The sequence below is a fragment of the Hoplias malabaricus genome, chromosome Y, assembly GCF_029633855.1.
Source record: "Hoplias malabaricus isolate fHopMal1 chromosome Y, fHopMal1.hap1, whole genome shotgun sequence".
Classification (NCBI taxonomy): domain Eukaryota; kingdom Metazoa; phylum Chordata; class Actinopteri; order Characiformes; family Erythrinidae; genus Hoplias; species Hoplias malabaricus.
Genome location: NC_089820.1, coordinates 30,191,570 through 30,209,362, shown reverse-complemented (window position 1 = coordinate 30,209,362; position 17,793 = coordinate 30,191,570). Strand labels below are relative to the sequence as shown.

General features: G+C 61.7%; 1 non-coding gene across 1 annotated transcript; it reads left to right on the top strand.

Annotated features, from left to right (window-relative positions):
• The first annotated feature begins 8,774 nt into the window (after positions 1–8,774).
• Positions 8,775–8,928, top strand: LOC136679807 (5.8S ribosomal RNA). The gene has a single exon (XR_010796592.1). It is a non-coding gene; the product is annotated as a 5.8S ribosomal RNA (ribosomal RNA).
• The last annotated feature ends 8,865 nt before the right edge of the window (positions 8,929–17,793 follow it).

Here is a 17,793-nt window from a genome sequence, read left to right as displayed (position 1 = left end):
CGGTTATCCGAATTTCATGCCCGAGGAGTGACGCCCTCTGGGCTTAGGGTGGTGGTAAGCCCGGCCCCACTCTCTGGAGGTCTAAACTGACTTCCATGGACCCCGGTGATCCGAATTTCATGCCCGAGGAGTGACGCCCTCTCGGCTAGGGTGGTGGTAAGTGCAGCCCCCCCTCTCTGGAGGTCTAAAATGACTTCCATGGACCCCGGTGAAGCGAATTTCATGCCCGAGGAGTGACGCCCTCTCGGCTAGGGTGGTGGTAAGCCAGGCCCCCCCTCTCTGGAGGTCAAAACTGACTTCCATGGACCCCGGTATAGCGTATTTCATGCCCGAGGAGTGACGCCCTCTGGGCTAAGGGTGGTGGTATGCCCGGCCCCCCCTCTGGAGGTCTCCAAAACCTAAGTCGAGACTTCCATGGACCCCGGTTATCCGAATTTCATGCCCGAGGAGTGACGCCCTCTGGGCTTAGGGTGGTGGTAAGCCCGGCCCCACTCTCTGGAGGTCTAAACTGACTTCCATGGACCCCGGTTATCTGAATTTCATGCCCGAGGAGTGACGCCCTCTGGGCTTAGGGTGGTGGTAAGCCCGGCCCCACTCTCTGGAGGTCTAAACTGACTTCCATGGACCCCGGTTATCCGAATTTCATGCCCGAGGAGTGATGAACCTCTGGGCTAAGGGTGGTGGTAAGTGCAGCCCCCCCTCTGGAGGTTTCCAAAACCTAAGTCGAGACTTCCATGGACCCCGGTGATGCGAATTTCAAGCCCGAGGAGTGGTGCCCTCTGGGCTAAGGGTGGTGGTAAGCCCGGCCCCCCCCCTCTCTGGAGGTCTAAACTGACTTCCATGGACCCCGGTGTAGCGTATTTCATGCCCGAGGAGTGACGCCCTCTGGGCTTAGGGTGGTGGTAAGCCAGGCCCCCCCCCTCTCTGGAGGTCAAAATTGACTTCCATGGACCCCGGTTATCCGAATTTTATGCCCGAGGAGTGACGCCCTCTGGGCTAAGGGTGGTGGTAAGTCCGGCTCCCACCCTCTGGATGCGTTCAAAACCTAAGTCGAGACTTCCATGGACCCCGGTGATGCGAAGTGACATGCCCGAAGAGTGGTGCCTTCTGGGCTAAGGTTGTGATAAGCCCGGTCTCTCCTCTGGAGGTCTGTGGTTTTAAAGTGAATATTTTCTAAGTCCCTCACCTGAGATTTTAAGAGAATCAGGACCCTCCTCAAGCCTCGTAGCGAGTCCGAGGGAGGTTCATCGTTGTCGGCTATGCGAAAGGGGTTCAGACGCCTCTAATCCTGTGGGCATATGGTTTCTCAGCCTGGTGCCGTCGGGATATTAGGGAGGCATTAAATCAGACGTAAGTTTGGGTAACAGCGATGCGAAACGCTATGCCCAAAGGAGTGGCTTCCCGATGGGCTTGAAATAATGGGAATGTCCGCTCTGCTTCCCTGGATGTGTTCAAAACCTAAGTCGAGACATCCGTAGACCCCGTTGATGCGAATTCCATGCCCGAGGAGTGACGCCCTCTGGGCTTAAGGGTGGTGGTAAGACCGGCCCCACTCTCTGGAGGTCTAAACTGACTTCCATGGACCCCGGTGATTCGAATTTCAAGCCCGAGGAGGTGCACACCTCCGGGCTAAGGGGATGGTTTGGGTGGCCTCCCCTCTGGATGTGTTCAAAACCTAAGTTGAGACATCCATAGACCCCGGTAATCCGAATTTCATGCCCGAGGAGTGACGCCCTCTGGGCTTAAGAGTGGTGGTAAGACCGGCCCCACTCTCTGGAGGTCTAAACTGACTTCCATGGACCCCGGTGATGCGAATTTCATGCCCGAGGAGTGGCGCCCTCTGGGCTAAGAGTGGTGGTAAGACCGGCCCCACTCTCTGGATGTCTAAAATGACTTCCATGGACCCCGGTGATTCGAATTTGAAGCCCGAGGAGGTGCACACCTCCGGGCTAAGGGGATGGTTTGGGTGGCCTCCCCTCTGGATGTGTTCAAAACCTAAGTTGAGACATCCATAGACCCCGGTAATCCGAATTTCATGCCCGAGGAGTGACGCCCTCTGGGCTTAAGGGTGGTGGTAAGACCGGCCCCACTCTCTGGATGTCTAAAATGACTTCCATGGACCCCGGTGATGCGAATACACAAGCCCGAGGAGTGGCACACCTCTGGGCTAAGGGGATGGTTTGGGTTGCCTCCCCTCTGGAGGTCTAAAAATGACTTCCATAGACCCCGGCGAAGCGAATTTAAAGCCCGAGGACTGGCACCCCTCTGGGCTAAGGGGATGGTTAGGGTGGCCTCCCCTCTGGATGTCTAAAATGACTTCCATGGACCCCGGTGATGCGAATACACAAGCCCGAGGATTGGCACACCTCTGGGCTAAGGGGATGGTTTGGGTTGCCTCCCCTCTGGAGGTCTAAAAATGACTTCCATAGACCCCGGCGAAGCGAATTTAAAGCCCGAGGACTGGCACCCCTCTGGGCTAAGGGGATGGTTAGGGTGGCCTCCCCTCTGGATGTCTAAAATGACTTCCATGGACCCCGGTGATGCGAATACACAAGCCCGAGGAGTGGCACACCTCTGGGCTAAGGGGATGGTTTGGGTTGCCTCCCCTCTGGAGGTCTAAAAAATGACTTCCATAGACCCCGGCGAAGCGAATTTAAAGCCCGAGGACTGGCACCCCTCTGGGCTAAGGGTGGTGGTTAATCCGGCCCCCCCTTCTGGATGTGTTCAAAACCTAAGTCGAGACATCCATGGACCCCCGGTGATGCGAAGTGACATGCCCGAGGAGTGACGCCCTCTGGGCTAAGGTTGTGATAAGCCCGGTCTCTCCTCTGGAGGTCTGTGGTTTTAAAGTGAAAATTTTCTAAGTCCCTCACCTGAGATTTTAAGAAAATCAGGACCCTCCTCAAGCCTCGTAGCGAGTCCGAGGGAGGTTCATCGTTGTCGGCTATGCGAACGAGGTTCCAACGCCTCAAATCCTGTGGGCATATGGTTTCTCAGCCTGGTGCCGTCGGGATATTAGGGAGGCATTAAATCAGACGTAAGTTTGGGTAACAGCGATGCGAAACGCTATGCCCAAAGGAGTGGCTTCCCGATGGGCTTGAAATAATGGGAATGTCCGCTCTGCTTCCCTGGATGTGTTCAAAACCTAAGTCGAGACATCCGTAGACCCCGTTGATGCGAATTCCATGCCCGAGGAGTGGCACACCTCTGGGCTAAGGGTTGGTGGTAAGTCAGGCCCCACCCTCTGGAGGTTTTCAAAACCTAAGTCGAGACCTCCGTAGACCCCGGTGATGCGAATACCGAAGCCCGAGGACTGGCACCCCTCTGGGCTAGGGTGGGGATAAGATATGCCCCCACCCTCTGGAGGTTTTCAAAACCTAAGTCGAGACCTCCGTAGACCCCGGTGATGCGAAATGACATGCCCGAGGACTGGCACCCCTCTGGGCTAGGGTGGGGATAAGATATGCCCCCACCCTCTGGAGGTTTTTAAAACCTAAGTCGAGACCTCCATAGAACCCCGGTGATGCGAAGTGACATGCCCGAGGACTGGCACCCCTCTGGGCTAGGGTGGTGGTTAATCCGGCCCCACCTCTGGAGGTTTTCAAAACCTAAGTCGAGACCTCCATAGACCCCGGTGATGCGAATACCGAAGCCCGAGGACTGGCACCCCTCTGGGCTAGGGTGGTGGTTAATCCGGCCCCCCCTCTGGAGGTTTTCAAAACCTAAGTCGAGACCTCCATAGACCCCGGTGATGCGAATACCGAAGCCCGAGGACTGGCACCCCTCTGGGCTAAGGGGATGGTTTGGGTGGCCTCCCCTTCAATCCCGATGATTCGTTCGATATATGCCCAGGGAGGTGAACACTTCTCTGGGCGTGAGGGGGTCGAGCGTATGAGGGTTGTACCCCGTTATGGTTCCTACTATAAACGAATCCGAGCGGCGGGTCCACAGGCCACCGACCACCTGCCCACTTGCGGGGTGGGTGCGACGGGCCGCCCGCCGGCAGTTGTCCCCGTTCCTAACCTAACTCTTGCCCGTGCGCGAGTCGAAAGGGGCATACAAACCCCCGAGGCGAAGACCGGCGTTCCGCTTGGTCTAATGTGGGATCTCCCAGATTTTCCCCTCCGCGGGGACTTGGGAGCGCACCACCGGGCCCCCGCGCTGGAAACGGCCGGAGGCAAAGAGCGCATTAGAGGTGTCACGGATCGGTCTTTTTAAACGGACCGCGGCTGGAAGTTCGCAGGGGAAGAGGCGCTCGGTTTACGGTTCCCGGGCCCCGACCCCCTTCGTCTTCTTAAATCGAGAAAACTAACCGTAGGCTCCGGGGGGGCGAATCGTAAAACCTTTGCCGACCTCCTCGCACTGCGAGGGGGCCAGGATTTGCGGCTTGTCCGCGTATCGGTCCTACCAAGGACCGCGGCTGGAAGTTCGCAGGGGAAGAGGCGCTCGGTTTACGGTTCCCGGGCCCCGACCCCCTTCGTCTTCTTAAATCGAGAAAACTAACCGTAGGCTCCGGGGGGCGAATCGTAAAACCTTTGCCGACCTCCTCGCACTGCGAGGGGGCCAGGATTTTGCGGCTTGTCCGCGTATCGGTCCTACCAAGGACCGCGGCTGGAAGTTCGGTGGTGAGCCCTCGACCTTACGAGATTGGGGGCAAAACCCTTCGTCTTCTGAACATCAGACGGCTCCGGGGGGGGCGTACCGTAAAACCTATGCCGACCTCCTCGCGCTTTGAGGGGGCCAGGAAATTCTCTTCCATTCTCTTCCCTTAAACGGACGTCCTTTACGCCCGTTCGAAATGCGGCATACCCGGAGCACCAGGGGCAGGCTTCTAATCCGAAATAATACCGGCTTTTAGAACGATCCTCCCCGCCACGTGCTCCAGCCTCCATGGCTCGTGGACCCCCCGTAACAGGGGGTCCGCTTGTCCCAGAATCGTTCCGAGGGAGACTTAGCCGATCCGTCGGTCTAATTTCCACCGCAGTTTGGGTCCGTTAAAAGGTCCGAGTCGGTGGTGCCTTAGGGTCGGGATCCTATTGAGGGAAGGAACCGGCCCCTAGCCTGCACCGTCCGGGCCTTGAATCGTACATTTTCCAAGTAGTCAAACCCCCGATTGCAGACCCACCTCCGGGGGGTCTCGTTCGAAAAGCCTTTCCGCGGTGCGCGTCTCTTCCTCCTTCGGGGGGGTCGAGTTCCACGCACCACCGACTCTCTCTCTTTCCCCAAGCCGGGTTTGAGTACCAGAGGGATCGGCCTGGTTGATCCTGCCAGTATCATATGCTTGTCTCAAAGATTAAGCCATGCAAGTCTAAGTACACACGGGCGTTGGTACAGTGAAACTGCGAATGGCTCATTAAATCAGTTATGGTTCCTTTGATCGCTCCACACGTTACTTGGTATAACTGTGGTAATTCCAGAGCTAATACATGCAAACGAAGCGTTGGAAGTGGGGGTGCCGTTTCGAGGTGGTCGGTGACTGGTTCACCTTCCCCCCTCGGCGCCCCCCACGGATACGTGCATTTATCAGAACCAAAAAACCCCCTCCCGACTCCGGTCGGGTCCGCTTTGGTGACTCTAGATAACCTTTGGCCGATCGCAGAGCCCTTCGGGGCGGCGACGTCTCATTCGAGTGTCTGCCCTATCAACTTTCGACGGTAGTCTACGGGACTACGTGTGGTGACCACGGGTAACGGGGAATCTGGGTTCGATTCCGGAGAGGGAGCCTGAGAAACGGCTACCACATCCAAGGAAGGCAGCAGGCGCGCAAATTACCCATTCCCGACACGGGGAGGTAGTGACGAAAAATATCGGTGCGAGGCCCCGTTTGAAGGTTTCGGGACCGAAATGAACTCAATCTACGTCCGTGGGTGAGGACCCATTGGAGGGCAAGTCTGGTGCCAGCAGCCGCGGTAATTCCAGCTCCAATAGCGTATGTTAACGTTGCTGCAGTTAAAAAGCTCGTAGTTGGATCCGGGGACGGGTCCCGGCTGCCGGGCCTCTGCCCGTCCGGACTTCGCGGTGGGAAGCTGCCCCTCTCCGGGGGGGTTGGGGACCCCCGCGGGTCTCTGGGTGGAGGTCGCGGGACCTTGTCCCTACTCATCCGGTGTCCTCTGCTCCCTTCCTCCGCGGAGAGGCCCTTAGCTGGGTCGTCCGCCGCGGTTGAATACGTGGGGGGCGGAAGGGTCCGGTGCGTTTACTTTGAACAAAACAGAGTGCTCAAAGCAGGCCGAAGCGTGCCTTGAATGGACTGAGCTAGGAATAATGGAATAAGGCCTTCCCATGGGGGGCGAGTCGGAGCTCTTCGGCGAGGCGGCCGGGTGGGGCCGGGGGCGCCCGGGTGTGACGCCCGGCGTTTCTGGCCGCCGCACGGTTCCCCGAGCCGGGGGGGTATCCGACCGCTCTCTTGGTCCTATTTCGTGGGTTTGACGGACCAAAGGTCATGATTAAGAGGGACGGCCGGGGGCATTCGTACCGCACCGAGAGAGGTGAAATTCGTAGACCGGTGCGGGACGGACAAAAGCGAAGGCATTTGCCAAGAATGTTTTCATTAATCAAGAACGAAAGTCGGAGGATCGAAGACGATCAGGTACCGTCGTAGTTCCGACCGTAAACTATGCCGACCCGCGATCCGGCGGCGTTGGGTTAACGACTATGACCCGCCGGGCAGCGTCCGGGAAACCACGAGTCTTTGGGCTCTGGGGGGAGTACGGTTGCAAAGCTGAAACTTAAAGGAATTGACGGAAGGGCACCACCAGGAGTGGAGCTTGCGGCTTAATTTGACTCAACGCGGGGAACCTAACCCGGCCCGGACACGGTAAGGATTGACAGATTGACGGCTCTTTCTCGATTCTGTGGGTGGTGGTGCATGGCCGTTGGTAGTTCGTGGAGCGATTCGTCTGGTCAATTCCGGTAACGAACGAGATCCCATCCTTTAAGTAGTTACACGGCCCCTCTCCTGGGTCGGACTCTATCCCCGAAGGTCCCCGTTCGCGGGGGGTCCCCATCGGGGTGGGGGTGTTGGGGGTTTCGGCGGGGGTCCGGTTCTACCCCGGATCGGTTCGGGGAGGTGATGCGGTTGACGGGGGTTCAGTTCTGCGTCGAGTGGGTGGCTCCGGCCTCTCCCCTTCGCGTTCGGTTCCCTCCCCGATGCCGTCCGCACCTCGTTCCGCTCTCCGGGTGTGGGTTGTCCGTCCTTCGCCTTCGCCTTCCCTCTCCCCTCCCCGGTGCCCTCCCGCTTACCGCGGGCCTGAAGGTTGGGGTTCGCCCGGTGGGAATCAGCGGTCGGTGGCTAAACTTCTTAGAGCGATTTGTGGCACAGAAGCCACTTGAGAAATGGAGCAATAACAGGTCTGTGATGCCCTTAGAAGTCCGGGGTCGCACGTGAGCTACAATGGCTGGTTCAACATGTAAGTTACCCTACGCCGAGAGGTGCGGGCAATCCTATGAACGCCATTCCCCGCTGGGGACAGGGGATTGCAACTATTCCCCTCGAACGAGGAATTCCAAGTAGGCGCGGGTCACCAGCCCGCGTCGATTAAGTCCCTGCCCTTTGTACACACCGCCCGTCGCTACTACCGATCGGATGCCTCGGTGAGGTCCTCGGACCGTCCCCGGGGCGGCCCTCGAACGGGGGTCGCCTCCGGGCGATGGGAAGTCGATCGAACCCGGACATCTAGAGGGAGTAAAAGTCGTAACAAGGTTTTCGTAGGGGAACCTGCGGAAGGATCAATAACGGTGACCTGGCCGCGGTCGGCGCCCGCCGTCCGTGCCGGTTGTCGAGTCGGACTCGAGAGGCCGAACCTCCCCCCCGGCGGGTACCTTCAAGGTATGGACCGCAGAAGCCTCGTACCTTTCGTCGTCGGCCGACGTGAGTCTCTCCCCCCTCCGGGTGGGTGGACGTAGCGAGCCGGCTTCGGAACTCGGGGTTATGCGAGGACCGCCTTAGGTGCATAGGTACCCCGGTCCGCCCCTCCCGTTCGCGGGGGGAAGAGTGGCGCCGGAGCCGCCCGCCGGGTAGTTAAACCCAAAAAACCATTGATCGTTGAAGGCTTGATTGTGCGTGCGCGAGTCAAAGGGGCTTACTCACCCCCAGGGCGTTGGCCGGTGCTCGCCGGCCTCGGTGGGATCTCCCTGAACCCATCCCCCCGGCACAGGGGGCGGTGGTGGACGGGAGCGTACCGCCGGGCGAAACTCTTTCCCCTCACGGGGTTAGAGCGGAGCTTAAGAGCGCATGCAAAATACCCCCGATGTTGGCTTCGCAGAGACGGACCGTATAATAGTCTAAGGCCGGTGCGCGAGTTGAAGGGGCCTCACGAACCCCGGATGCGTTTATAAACACCCGAAAGGAGACGGCCGGTGCCCGCCGGTCCTGACTAGGTGGGATCTACCCAGCGCCTTCCCCTAAGCGGGGACTTGGGAGCGTACCACCGGGCCTCGCTCATACCCTCCGGGGTGGAGAGCTTGGCTTTGAGCGCACGCCTGAATGCCTTAGACCGGGACCCGTAACGCAGCGAACCAAACCCCTGGGCCTCGCCGGGAACGGCGGGTGCCTAGACCCCGGTCTCCTAAACCACGTAAGTCTCGGGCACCTACTCGGGCGATCGTCCCCCGGGCCGTAACTCCTCGGTCCGGTGGTGACGCCCAGGTTCAATGACCTTTCCCCCCCTGCACGGGGGTGGAAGGCACCCGGCTTGAAATATATTGGCAAAAATTGTCTCTTGTTCGAATGGCTTCCTTCGCCCGGCCTGTAACGGGCCGGGCACAAACCCGAATACGACTCTTAGCGGTGGATCACTCGGCTCGTGCTTCGATGAAGAACGCAGCCATCTGCGTTAACTAATGTGAATTGCAGGACACAGATCATCGAAATTTCGAACGCATATTGCGGCCGCGGGGGTCCATCCCGCGGCCACGCCTGTCTGAGGGTCGCTTTACCCATCGATCGGTCTCCGCGCCCCCGCTGAGAGAGAGAGACCGCGGCTGGAAGCTCGCAGGGCCTGAAAACGGCCCTTCGTCTTCCCAAACGAAGACTCGGTTCCGAGCCAGTCCACGCGGCCCGTGTTGCGAGAGAGCTCCGTACAGGGAACGGAGGGAGAGCCGAGTAGGTCCGGGTCCACGTCCGTTACGGTCTCTCCCCGAGTCCCGAGCGGGGCTCCGCGCAGTCGGACGCGGGGGTGGCGAGTGCCGATTAAACCCAGCGAGCGGGCGAGTGAGCGGGCGGGCGAGCGGCCGGGGTGGGGGGGAAGGTGTCGCGGAGTTCGGTCTCGTGCCGGGCTCTCGCCCCTCGCCCCTAGCCTTCGGCCCTCCGCCTCCGCCCTCGCCCCCGCATAAGAAACCTCTGTGTGCGGCCTCAGATCAGACGAGACGACCCGCTGAACTTAAGCATATCAGTAAGCGGAGGAAAAGAAACTAACAAGGATTCCCTTAGTAGCGGCGAGCGAACAGGGAAGAGCCCAGCGCTGAATCCCACTTTCCCCTGACCGGGGTTGGCCGGGAAATGTAGCGTACGGAAGTCCGTAAGATCCGTCTCGGTGCGGACGCGGGACCAAGTCCTCGCGAACGTGGCTTCTTCCCATAGACGGTGAAAGCCCGGTAGCGAGTCCCGCGTTCCCGCCCGGGTAGGTCGGGCTTCTCGGAGTCGGGTTGCTTGGGAATGCAGCCCAAAGCGGGTGGTAAACTCCATCTAAGGCTAAATACCGGCACGAGACCGATAGCGAACCGAGTACCGTGAGGGAAAGTTGAAACAGGACTTTGAAGAGAGAGTTCAACAGAGCGTGAAACCGTTGAGAGGTAAACGTACGGGGACCGAGAAGACTGCCCCGGGGGATTCAGCCGGGCGGACGGCCCCGCGCTCGTCGGGTTCCGCGGTCGGGGGTGCGAGCGTATCCGGGCGAGAGGGGTGGGGTGCCGACTCCACCGCTCCCCGCTTCGGCTCTGCGCTTCGCCTCTGGACTTCGGGCCTGTCGGGCGTACGGAGGTCCGGCCCCGCCCGGTGTACTTTCCCCGCGTGGTGGTGAGTCGCGACCGGCTCCGGTTAGGCTTGGAAGGGCCCGAGGGTGAAGGTAGGTCCGTCCGGAGAAGGGAGTCCCCACGCGGCCCCCGGACACGGGCGTTCCGCTACAGCCCCTCGCTCCGACTTCGCCGATAACGCCGGGGCCGTGGAGCAATGTCCTTTCCGCGTTCTCCCCTCCTCCGGGATGGGGATGGGGGCCCCCCCCGATCGTTCGGTCGAAGCGGGCCGGCTGGGCTGTCCTCAGCCCCGGGCTAGGCCCGCTACGGCGATGCGGGGGGCGATCCAGGCCCACAGCACCCGAACGCCTAAGGTCAGCGGCTAAGTTCGGACCCCGAACGACCCGTCTTGAAACACGGACCAAGGAGTCTAACGCGTATGCGAGTCGAAGGGACCAGAACCCCCGGAGGCGCAACGAAGGTGAAGGCCGGCGCGCGTCGGCTGAGGTGGGATCCGTCCTAACCCTCCGAGGGGGCGGGCGGCGCACCACCGGCCTGCTCTTCCCACGTGCGGAGAGCGGAGCCAGAGCATACGCGGTGGTACCCGAAAGATGGTGAACTATGCCTGGGCAGGGCGAAGCCAGGGGAAACCCTGAGTGGAGGCCCGCAGCGGTCCTGACGTGCAAATCGGTCGTCCGACCTGGGTATAGGGGCGAAAGACTAATCGAACCATCTAGTAGCTGGTTCCCTCCGAAGTTTCCCTCAGGATAGCCGGCGCCGAAACTTCAAGTTTTATCCGGTAAAGAAATGACTGGAGGCCGCGGGGCCGAAACGGGCCTCGCCCTACTCTCAAACTTTAAATGGGTAAGAGGCCCGGCTCGCAGGCTTGGAGCCGGGCATGGAATTGACGGTGCCGAGTGGGCCACTTTTGGTAAGCAGAACTGGTGCTGCGGGATGAACCGAACGCGCGGGTTAAGGCGCCCGACGCAGACGCTCATCAGACCCCAAGAAAGGTGTCGGTTGATATAGACAGCGGGGCGGTGGCCATGGAAGTCGGCATCCGCTAAGGAGTGTGTAACAACTCACCTGCCGAATCAACTGGCCCTGAAAATGGATGGCGCTGGAGCGTCGGGCCCATACCCGGCCGTCGCTGGCGGTACTTGTCTCCCACCCCCCCCAAAAGCCAGCGAGAATGAGAGAGAGAACCGAGACTCATGGGACCGTATGCCGCGACGAGTAGGAGGGGCGCCGCGGTGGCGCAGAAGCCTTTGGCGCGAGCCTGGGTCGAGCCGCCGCGGGTGCAGATCTTGGTGGTAGTAGCAAATATTCAGATGAGAACTTTGAAGGCCGAAGTGGAGAAGGGTTCCACGCCGACAGCGCTTGGCCGTGGGTTAGTCGGTCCTAAGGGATAGGCGAGCGCCGTTCGGAAAATGCTGGGGCGATGGTCTCGTCTGCCTCGCGCTGACCGAAAGGGGATCGGGCCAATATCCCCGTACCTGGGATTGGTGGAGATCGAGCCGCCGAGAGGCGCTCCCGTGGCGGTAACGCAAACGAACCCGGAGACGCCGGTGGGGACCCCGGGGAGGATTCTCTCTCCTTGCTAAAGAGCTGGAGCGCCCTGGAATGGGTTCGACCCCGAGATAGGGGCTCAACGCTCTGAAAGGCGTCGCATGCGCTATGCGACGGCCGGGACGTTTCCCATCGGCCCTTGAAAATCCGGGGGAGGTATAGTGAATTTCCCCCCAGGCCGTACCCATATCCGCATCAGGTCTCCAAGGTGAACAGCCTCTGGCGTGTTGGAACAATGTAGGTAAGGGAAGTCGGCAAGACGGATCCGTAACTTCGGGATAAGGATTGGCTCTAATGGCTGAGCTCGGTCGGGCCCGTGTCTGCTGATGCGGGGTCCGAAAGCCCGGTGCTGCCCGTGCGACGGGGAGCTGTTCCCGGTCCACCTTCGGGCCCCCCCCCACTGGGTCCTGCGCGCGAGGAAGCGCACGGCGAGAGATTGTCCCCCCAGTATATCCAAACCCCCGTGAACAAGGCTCCGTCTGTCTGTCGGGGTCGATGAGAGTGGGTCGCGGCGAGCGAGACCTTAAGCCCCGGTGCGTGTCCCCCCCTCGGCGGTGGCGCTTAGGGGGCCTCGGTCAGGTCGACGGTAGGGGAGCCGGTCGTCGGTGGGATGCCGGCGGGGGAGCGTCCTTCGGGACTAACCTCCGTCGGATGACCGCCTTCGGCCTCCCTCTCCCTACCTAAGCCGGGCCGGGCTCCCGACGCCCGTCGCCGGGTGGGCCGCCCCCGGCTAAGCTCGAGCGTCCGGCCCTTCGCTCTCCCCCGATGGGACGCGGAGGGACGCAATGGAACGTAGGTCCGCGTGGGGGGGTTGCGGTCTCTCGTGCGTGTGTGGACTCGTAGCGGGCCACCGCCGGTGGTGGGGCTTCGGTGGGTCGGGGCGGTGTCCCTGGAGCCTCGCGCGCCGAGCCTAGGCTCCGTGGATCTCTCGGGCTTATGAGTCTCGCCTCGGGGGGAGACCTCCGGGGCCGGGTCTCTCGGCCGGCACCTAACAGCCGAATTAGAACTGCTGCGGACAAGGGGAATCCGACTGTTTAATTAAAACACAGCATCGTGAAGGCTCTTGGACCGGGTGTTGACACGATGTGAATTCTGCCCAGTGCTCTGAATGTCAAAGTGAAGAAATTCATCGAAGCGCGGGTTAACGGCGGGAGTAACTATGACTCTCTTAAGTTAGCCCCACTATACACTTTCTGGACAAAGGCCCATTCAAATATATTGCCATTGGACACTTATGACCACAGTGGGATTGTATGCCGGTTATGGATCCATAATGCCGTATAAAGCATGACCATTTGGACACTGAGTGATAACTTTTTCCAGTTTGATACCCGCGGCAAAATCGCCATTTGGACAGCACTAGGGGCACTGGTGCTCCATCTAGGAGTTCAGAACGTTGGGCCCATCCCTTTAGTATGTGTCACTTGGCTCTGATTGGCTCTGATTGGCTTTCTGAATGGAATAACCTACACCATCCAACTTCCAATATATTTAACAGTGTCATATATATTGCAAATGGGATGCATTCAACTTTGACCTCTCTAAAGTCCCGCCCAAAGCTTGGGGGAGGGTCTAAGGGTCCAGAAAGAGCGTAAAATGTCCAAATCAAATATAAATAAAATTTCTCTGGGCCTCTGGAAGCCTGGGCCTCTGGTAGCCTGGGCCTCTGGGCCTCTGGGCCTCTGGTAGCCTGGGTCTCTGGGTCTCTGGGACTCTGGGTCTCTGGGCCTCTGGGTCTCTGGGGCTCTGGGGCTCTGGGGCTCTGGGCCTCTGGTAGCCTGGGCCTCTGGGCCTCTGGGAGCCTGGGCCTCTGGTAGCCTGGGCCTCTGGGCCTCTGGTAGCCTGGGCCTCTGGGCCTCTGGGCCTCTGGGAGCCTGGGTCTCTGGGACTCTGGGGCTCTGGGTCTCTGGGTCTCTGGGTCCCTGGGGCTCTGGGTCTCTGGGGCTCTGGGTCCCTGGGACTCTGGGGCTCTGGGTCTCTGGGTCCCCGGGGCTCTGGGGCTCTGGGTCCCCGGGGCTCTGGGGCTCTGGGGCTCTGGGACTCTGGGGCTCTGGGTCCCTGGGGCTCTGGGGCTCTGGGGCTCTGGGTCCCTGGGACTCTGGGGCTCTGGGTCTCTGGGTCCCCGGGCTCTGGGGCTCTGGGTCCCCGGGGCTCTGGGGCTCTGGGTCTCTGGGGCTCTGGGTCTCTGGGGCTCTGGGGCTCTGGGTCTCTGGGTCTCTGGGGCTCTGGGGCTCTGGGTCTCTGGGTCCCCGGGGCTCTGGGTCTCTGGGTCCCCGGGGCTCTGGGGCTTTGGGTCCCCGGGGCTCTGGGGCTCTGGGGCTCTGGGTCCCCGGGGCTCTGGGGCTCTGGGGCTCTGGGTCCCCGGGGCTCTGGGGCTCTGGGGCTCTGGGGCTCTGGGACTCTGGGGCTCTGGGTCCCTGGGGCTCTGGGTCCCTGGGACTCTGGGGCTCTGGGTCTCTGGGTCCCCGGGCTCTGGGGCTCTGGGTCCCCGGGGCTCTGGGGCTCTGGGTCTCTGGGTCTCTGGGGCTCTGGGTCTCTGGGGCTCTGGGGCTCTGGGTCTCTGGGTCTCTGGGGCTCTGGGTCTCTGGGTCCCCGGGGCTCTGGGTCTCTGGGTCCCCGGGGCTCTGGGGCTCTGGGTCCCCGGGGCTCTGGGGCTCTGGGGCTCTGGGGCTCTGGGTCCCTGGGACTCTGGGGCTCTGGGTCTCTGGGTCTCTGGGGCTCTGGGGCTCTGGGTCCCTGGGACTCTGGGGCTCTGGGTCTCTGGGTCCCCGGGGCTCTGGGGCTCTGGGTCCCCGGGGCTCTGGGGCTCTGGGTCTCTGGGACTCTGGGCCTCTGGGTCTCTGGGCCTCTGGGCCTCTGGGCCTCTGGGGCTCTGGGGCTCTGGGTCTCTGGGTCCCCGGGGCTCTGGGGCTCTGGGTCCCCGGGGCTCTGGGGCTCTGGGTCCCTGGGACTCTGGGGCTCTGGGGCTCTGGGGCTCTGGGTCTCCGGGTCTCTGGGTCCCCGGGGCTCTGGGTCTCTGGGTCTCTGGGCCTCTGGGAGCCTGGGTCTCTGGGTCTCTGGGTCTCTGGGTCCCTGGGTCCCTGGGGCTCTGGGGCTCTGGGGCTCTGGGTCTCTGGGGCCCTGGGTCTCTGGGTCTCTGGGACTCTGGGCCTCTGGGTCTCTGGGCCTCTGGGCCTCTGGGCCTCTGGGTCTCTGGGAGCCTGGGCCTCTGGTAGCCTGGGTCTCTGGGCCTCTGGTAGCCTGGGCCTCTGGTAGCCTGGGCCTCTGGGCCTCTGGGAGCCTGGGCCTCTGGGCCTCTGGGAGCCAAAAGGAAGCTCCGGAGCTTAGGCGGCGGAGAGGTTGTTTGAATAAGGCCCGTTCAGGGAACCAGGGCGTTGGGTTTAATTAGGCCCCGGAGGTAGGCCCCGGTGGTAAACTCCGGGGCAAGCCTTATCAGAGGCCCAGGATGAGGTGTTCTTAATGTATTGGCTGATAGGGAGCCCCGGAGGTAGGGGACCCTTGGTGAAATTCATGCCGGGTTAGGGGACCAGGGCGTTGGGGTGAATAAGCCCCTGGAGGTAGGCACCGGTGGTAAGCTCCGGGGCAAGCCTAATCAGAGGCCCAGGATGAGGGTGTAATGAACTGGACAACCATCCCACTTCCCATGTATTGTACAGCAATTGGGCAACCATCCCACTTTCAATATATTGTGCGGCGTTTTGTCTCCCAGGTCCACCAGTGGGCAGAATGAACTTTGAGATTTGACGGAGGGTCCTTCCAATACATTATACAGCAATTGGGCAACCATCCCACTTCCAATATATTGTACAGCGATTGCGCAACCGTCCCACTTCCAATATATTGCGCGTCGTTTTGTCTCCCAGGTCCACCAGTGGGCAGGATGAACTTGCAATATATTATACAGCAATTGGGCAACCATCCCACTTCCAATATATTGTACAGCAATTGGGCAACCATCCCACTTCCAATATATTGTACAGCGATTGCTCAACCGTCCCACTTCCAATATATTGCGCGTCGTTTTGGCACCCAGGTCCACCAGTGGGCAGGATGAACTTGCAATATATTATACAGCAATTGGGCAACCATCCCACTTCCAATATATTGTACAGCGATTGCGCAACCGTCCCACTTCCAATATATTGCGCGCCGTTTTGGCTCCCAGGTCCACCAGTGGGCAGGATGAACTTGCAATATATTATACAGCAATTGGGCAACCATCCCACTTCCAATATATTTTAAGGTTCCAGGTCTACCAGTGGGCATCTTTTTTGACGGGGCAGGCTGATTGGTTTAGTCCGAGGGCGGGGGCTTAAGTGTGGGCCAGATAGGTTCGACCGGTGCGCCGGGTCCCTGGGGCTCTGGGTCTCTGGGTCTCTGGGTCCCTGGGTCCCTGGGTCCCTGGGGCTCTGGGGCTCTGGGTCTCTGGGTCCCTGGGTCCCTGGGTCCCTGGGTCCCTGGGGCTCTGGGTCTCTGGGTCCCTGGGACTCTGGGTCCCTGGGGCTCTGGGGCTCTGGGTCCCTGGGTCCCTGGGTCCCTGGGTCCCTGGGACTCTGGGGCTCTGGGGCTCTGGGGCTCTGGGGCTCTGGGTCCCTGGGGCTCTGGGTCTCTGGGTCCCTGGGTCCCTGGGTCCCTGGGGCTCTGGGTCCCTGGGGCTCTGGGTCCCTGGGACTCTGGGACTCTGGGACTCTGGGTCCCTGGGTCTCTGGGTCCCTGGGACTCTGGGTCCCTGGGACTCTGGGTCCCTGGGTCCTTGGGGCTCTGGGTCCCTGGGACTCTGGGGCTCTGGGGCTCTGGGGCTCTGGGTCTCTGGGTCCCTGGGGCTCTGGGGCTCTGGGGCTCTGGGTCTCTGGGTCCCTGGGACTCTGGGGCTCTGGGGCTCTGGGTCCCTGGGGCTCTGGGTCTCTGGGTCCCTGGGACTCTGGGTCTCTGGGTCCCTGGGACTCTGGGGCTCTGGGTCCCTGGGGCTCTGGGTCCCTGTGGCTCTGGGGCTCTGGGGCTCTGGGGCTCTGGGACTCTGGGGCTCTGGGGCTCTGGGTCCCTGGGACTCTGGGTCCCTGGGACTCTGGGGCTCTGGGTCCCTGGGGCTCTGGGACTCTGGGGCTCTGGGACTCTGGGGCTCTGGGACTCTGGGGCTCTGGGGCTCTGGGTCCCTGGGTCCCTGGGCTCTGGGGCTCTGGGTCTCTGGGTCCCTGGGACTCTGGGGCTCTGGGTCCCTGGGGCTCTGGGTCTCTGGGTCCCTGGGACTCTGGGGCTCTGGGTCCCTGGGGCTCTGGGACTCTGGGGCTCTGGGTCTCTGGGTCTCTGGGGCTCTGGGTCTCTGAGGCTCTGGGGCTCTGGGTCCCTGGGTCCCTGGGGCTCTGGGGCTCTGGGTCCCTGGGACTCTGGGTCTCTGGGTCCCTGGGGCTCTGGGGCTCTGGGACTCTGGGGCTCTGGGGCTCTGGGTCCCTGGGGCTCTGGGGCTCTGGGTCCCTGGGACTCTGGGGCTCTGGGGCTCTGGGTCTCTGGGTCCCTGGGACTCTGGGGCTCTGGGACTCTGGGGCTCTGGGGCTCTGGGTCCCTGGGTCCCTGGGGCTCTGGGGCTCTGGGTCCCTGGGACTCTGGGGCTCTGGGTCCCTGGGGCTCTGGGTCTCTGGGTCTCTGGGTCCCTGGGACTCTGGGGCTCTGGTTCCCTGGGGCTCTGGGGCTCTGGGTCTCTGGGGCTCTGGGGCTCTGGGTCTCTGGGTCCCTGGGGCTCTGGGACTCTGGGTCCCTGGGACTCTGGGGCTCTGGGGCTCTGGGACTCTGGGGCACTGGGGCTCTGGGACTCTGGGGCTCTGGGGCTCTGGGGCTCTGGGTCTCTGGGTCCCTGGGGCTCTTGGGCTCTGGGGCTCTGGGACTCTGGGGCTCTGGGTCCCTGGGTCTCTGGGGCTCTGGGGCTCTGGGGCTCTGGGACTCTGGGACTCTGGGGCTCTGGGGCTCTGGGGCTCTGGGTCCCTGGGGCTCTGGGTCTCTGGGTCCCTGGGGCTCTGGGTCTCTGGGTCCCTGGGGCTCTGGGTCTCTGGGTCCCTGGGACTCTTGGTCCCTGGGACTCTGGGGCTCTGGGGCTCTGGTGCTCTGGGACTCTGGGGCTCTGGGGCTCTGGGGCTCTGGGTCCCTGGGGCTCTGGGTCTCTGGGTCTCTGGGTCCCTGGGACTCTGGGTCCCTGGGACTCTGGGTCCCTGGGGCTCTGGGTCTCTTGGTCCCTGGGACTCTGGGTCCCTGGGACTCTGGGTCCCTGGGACTCTGGGACTCTGG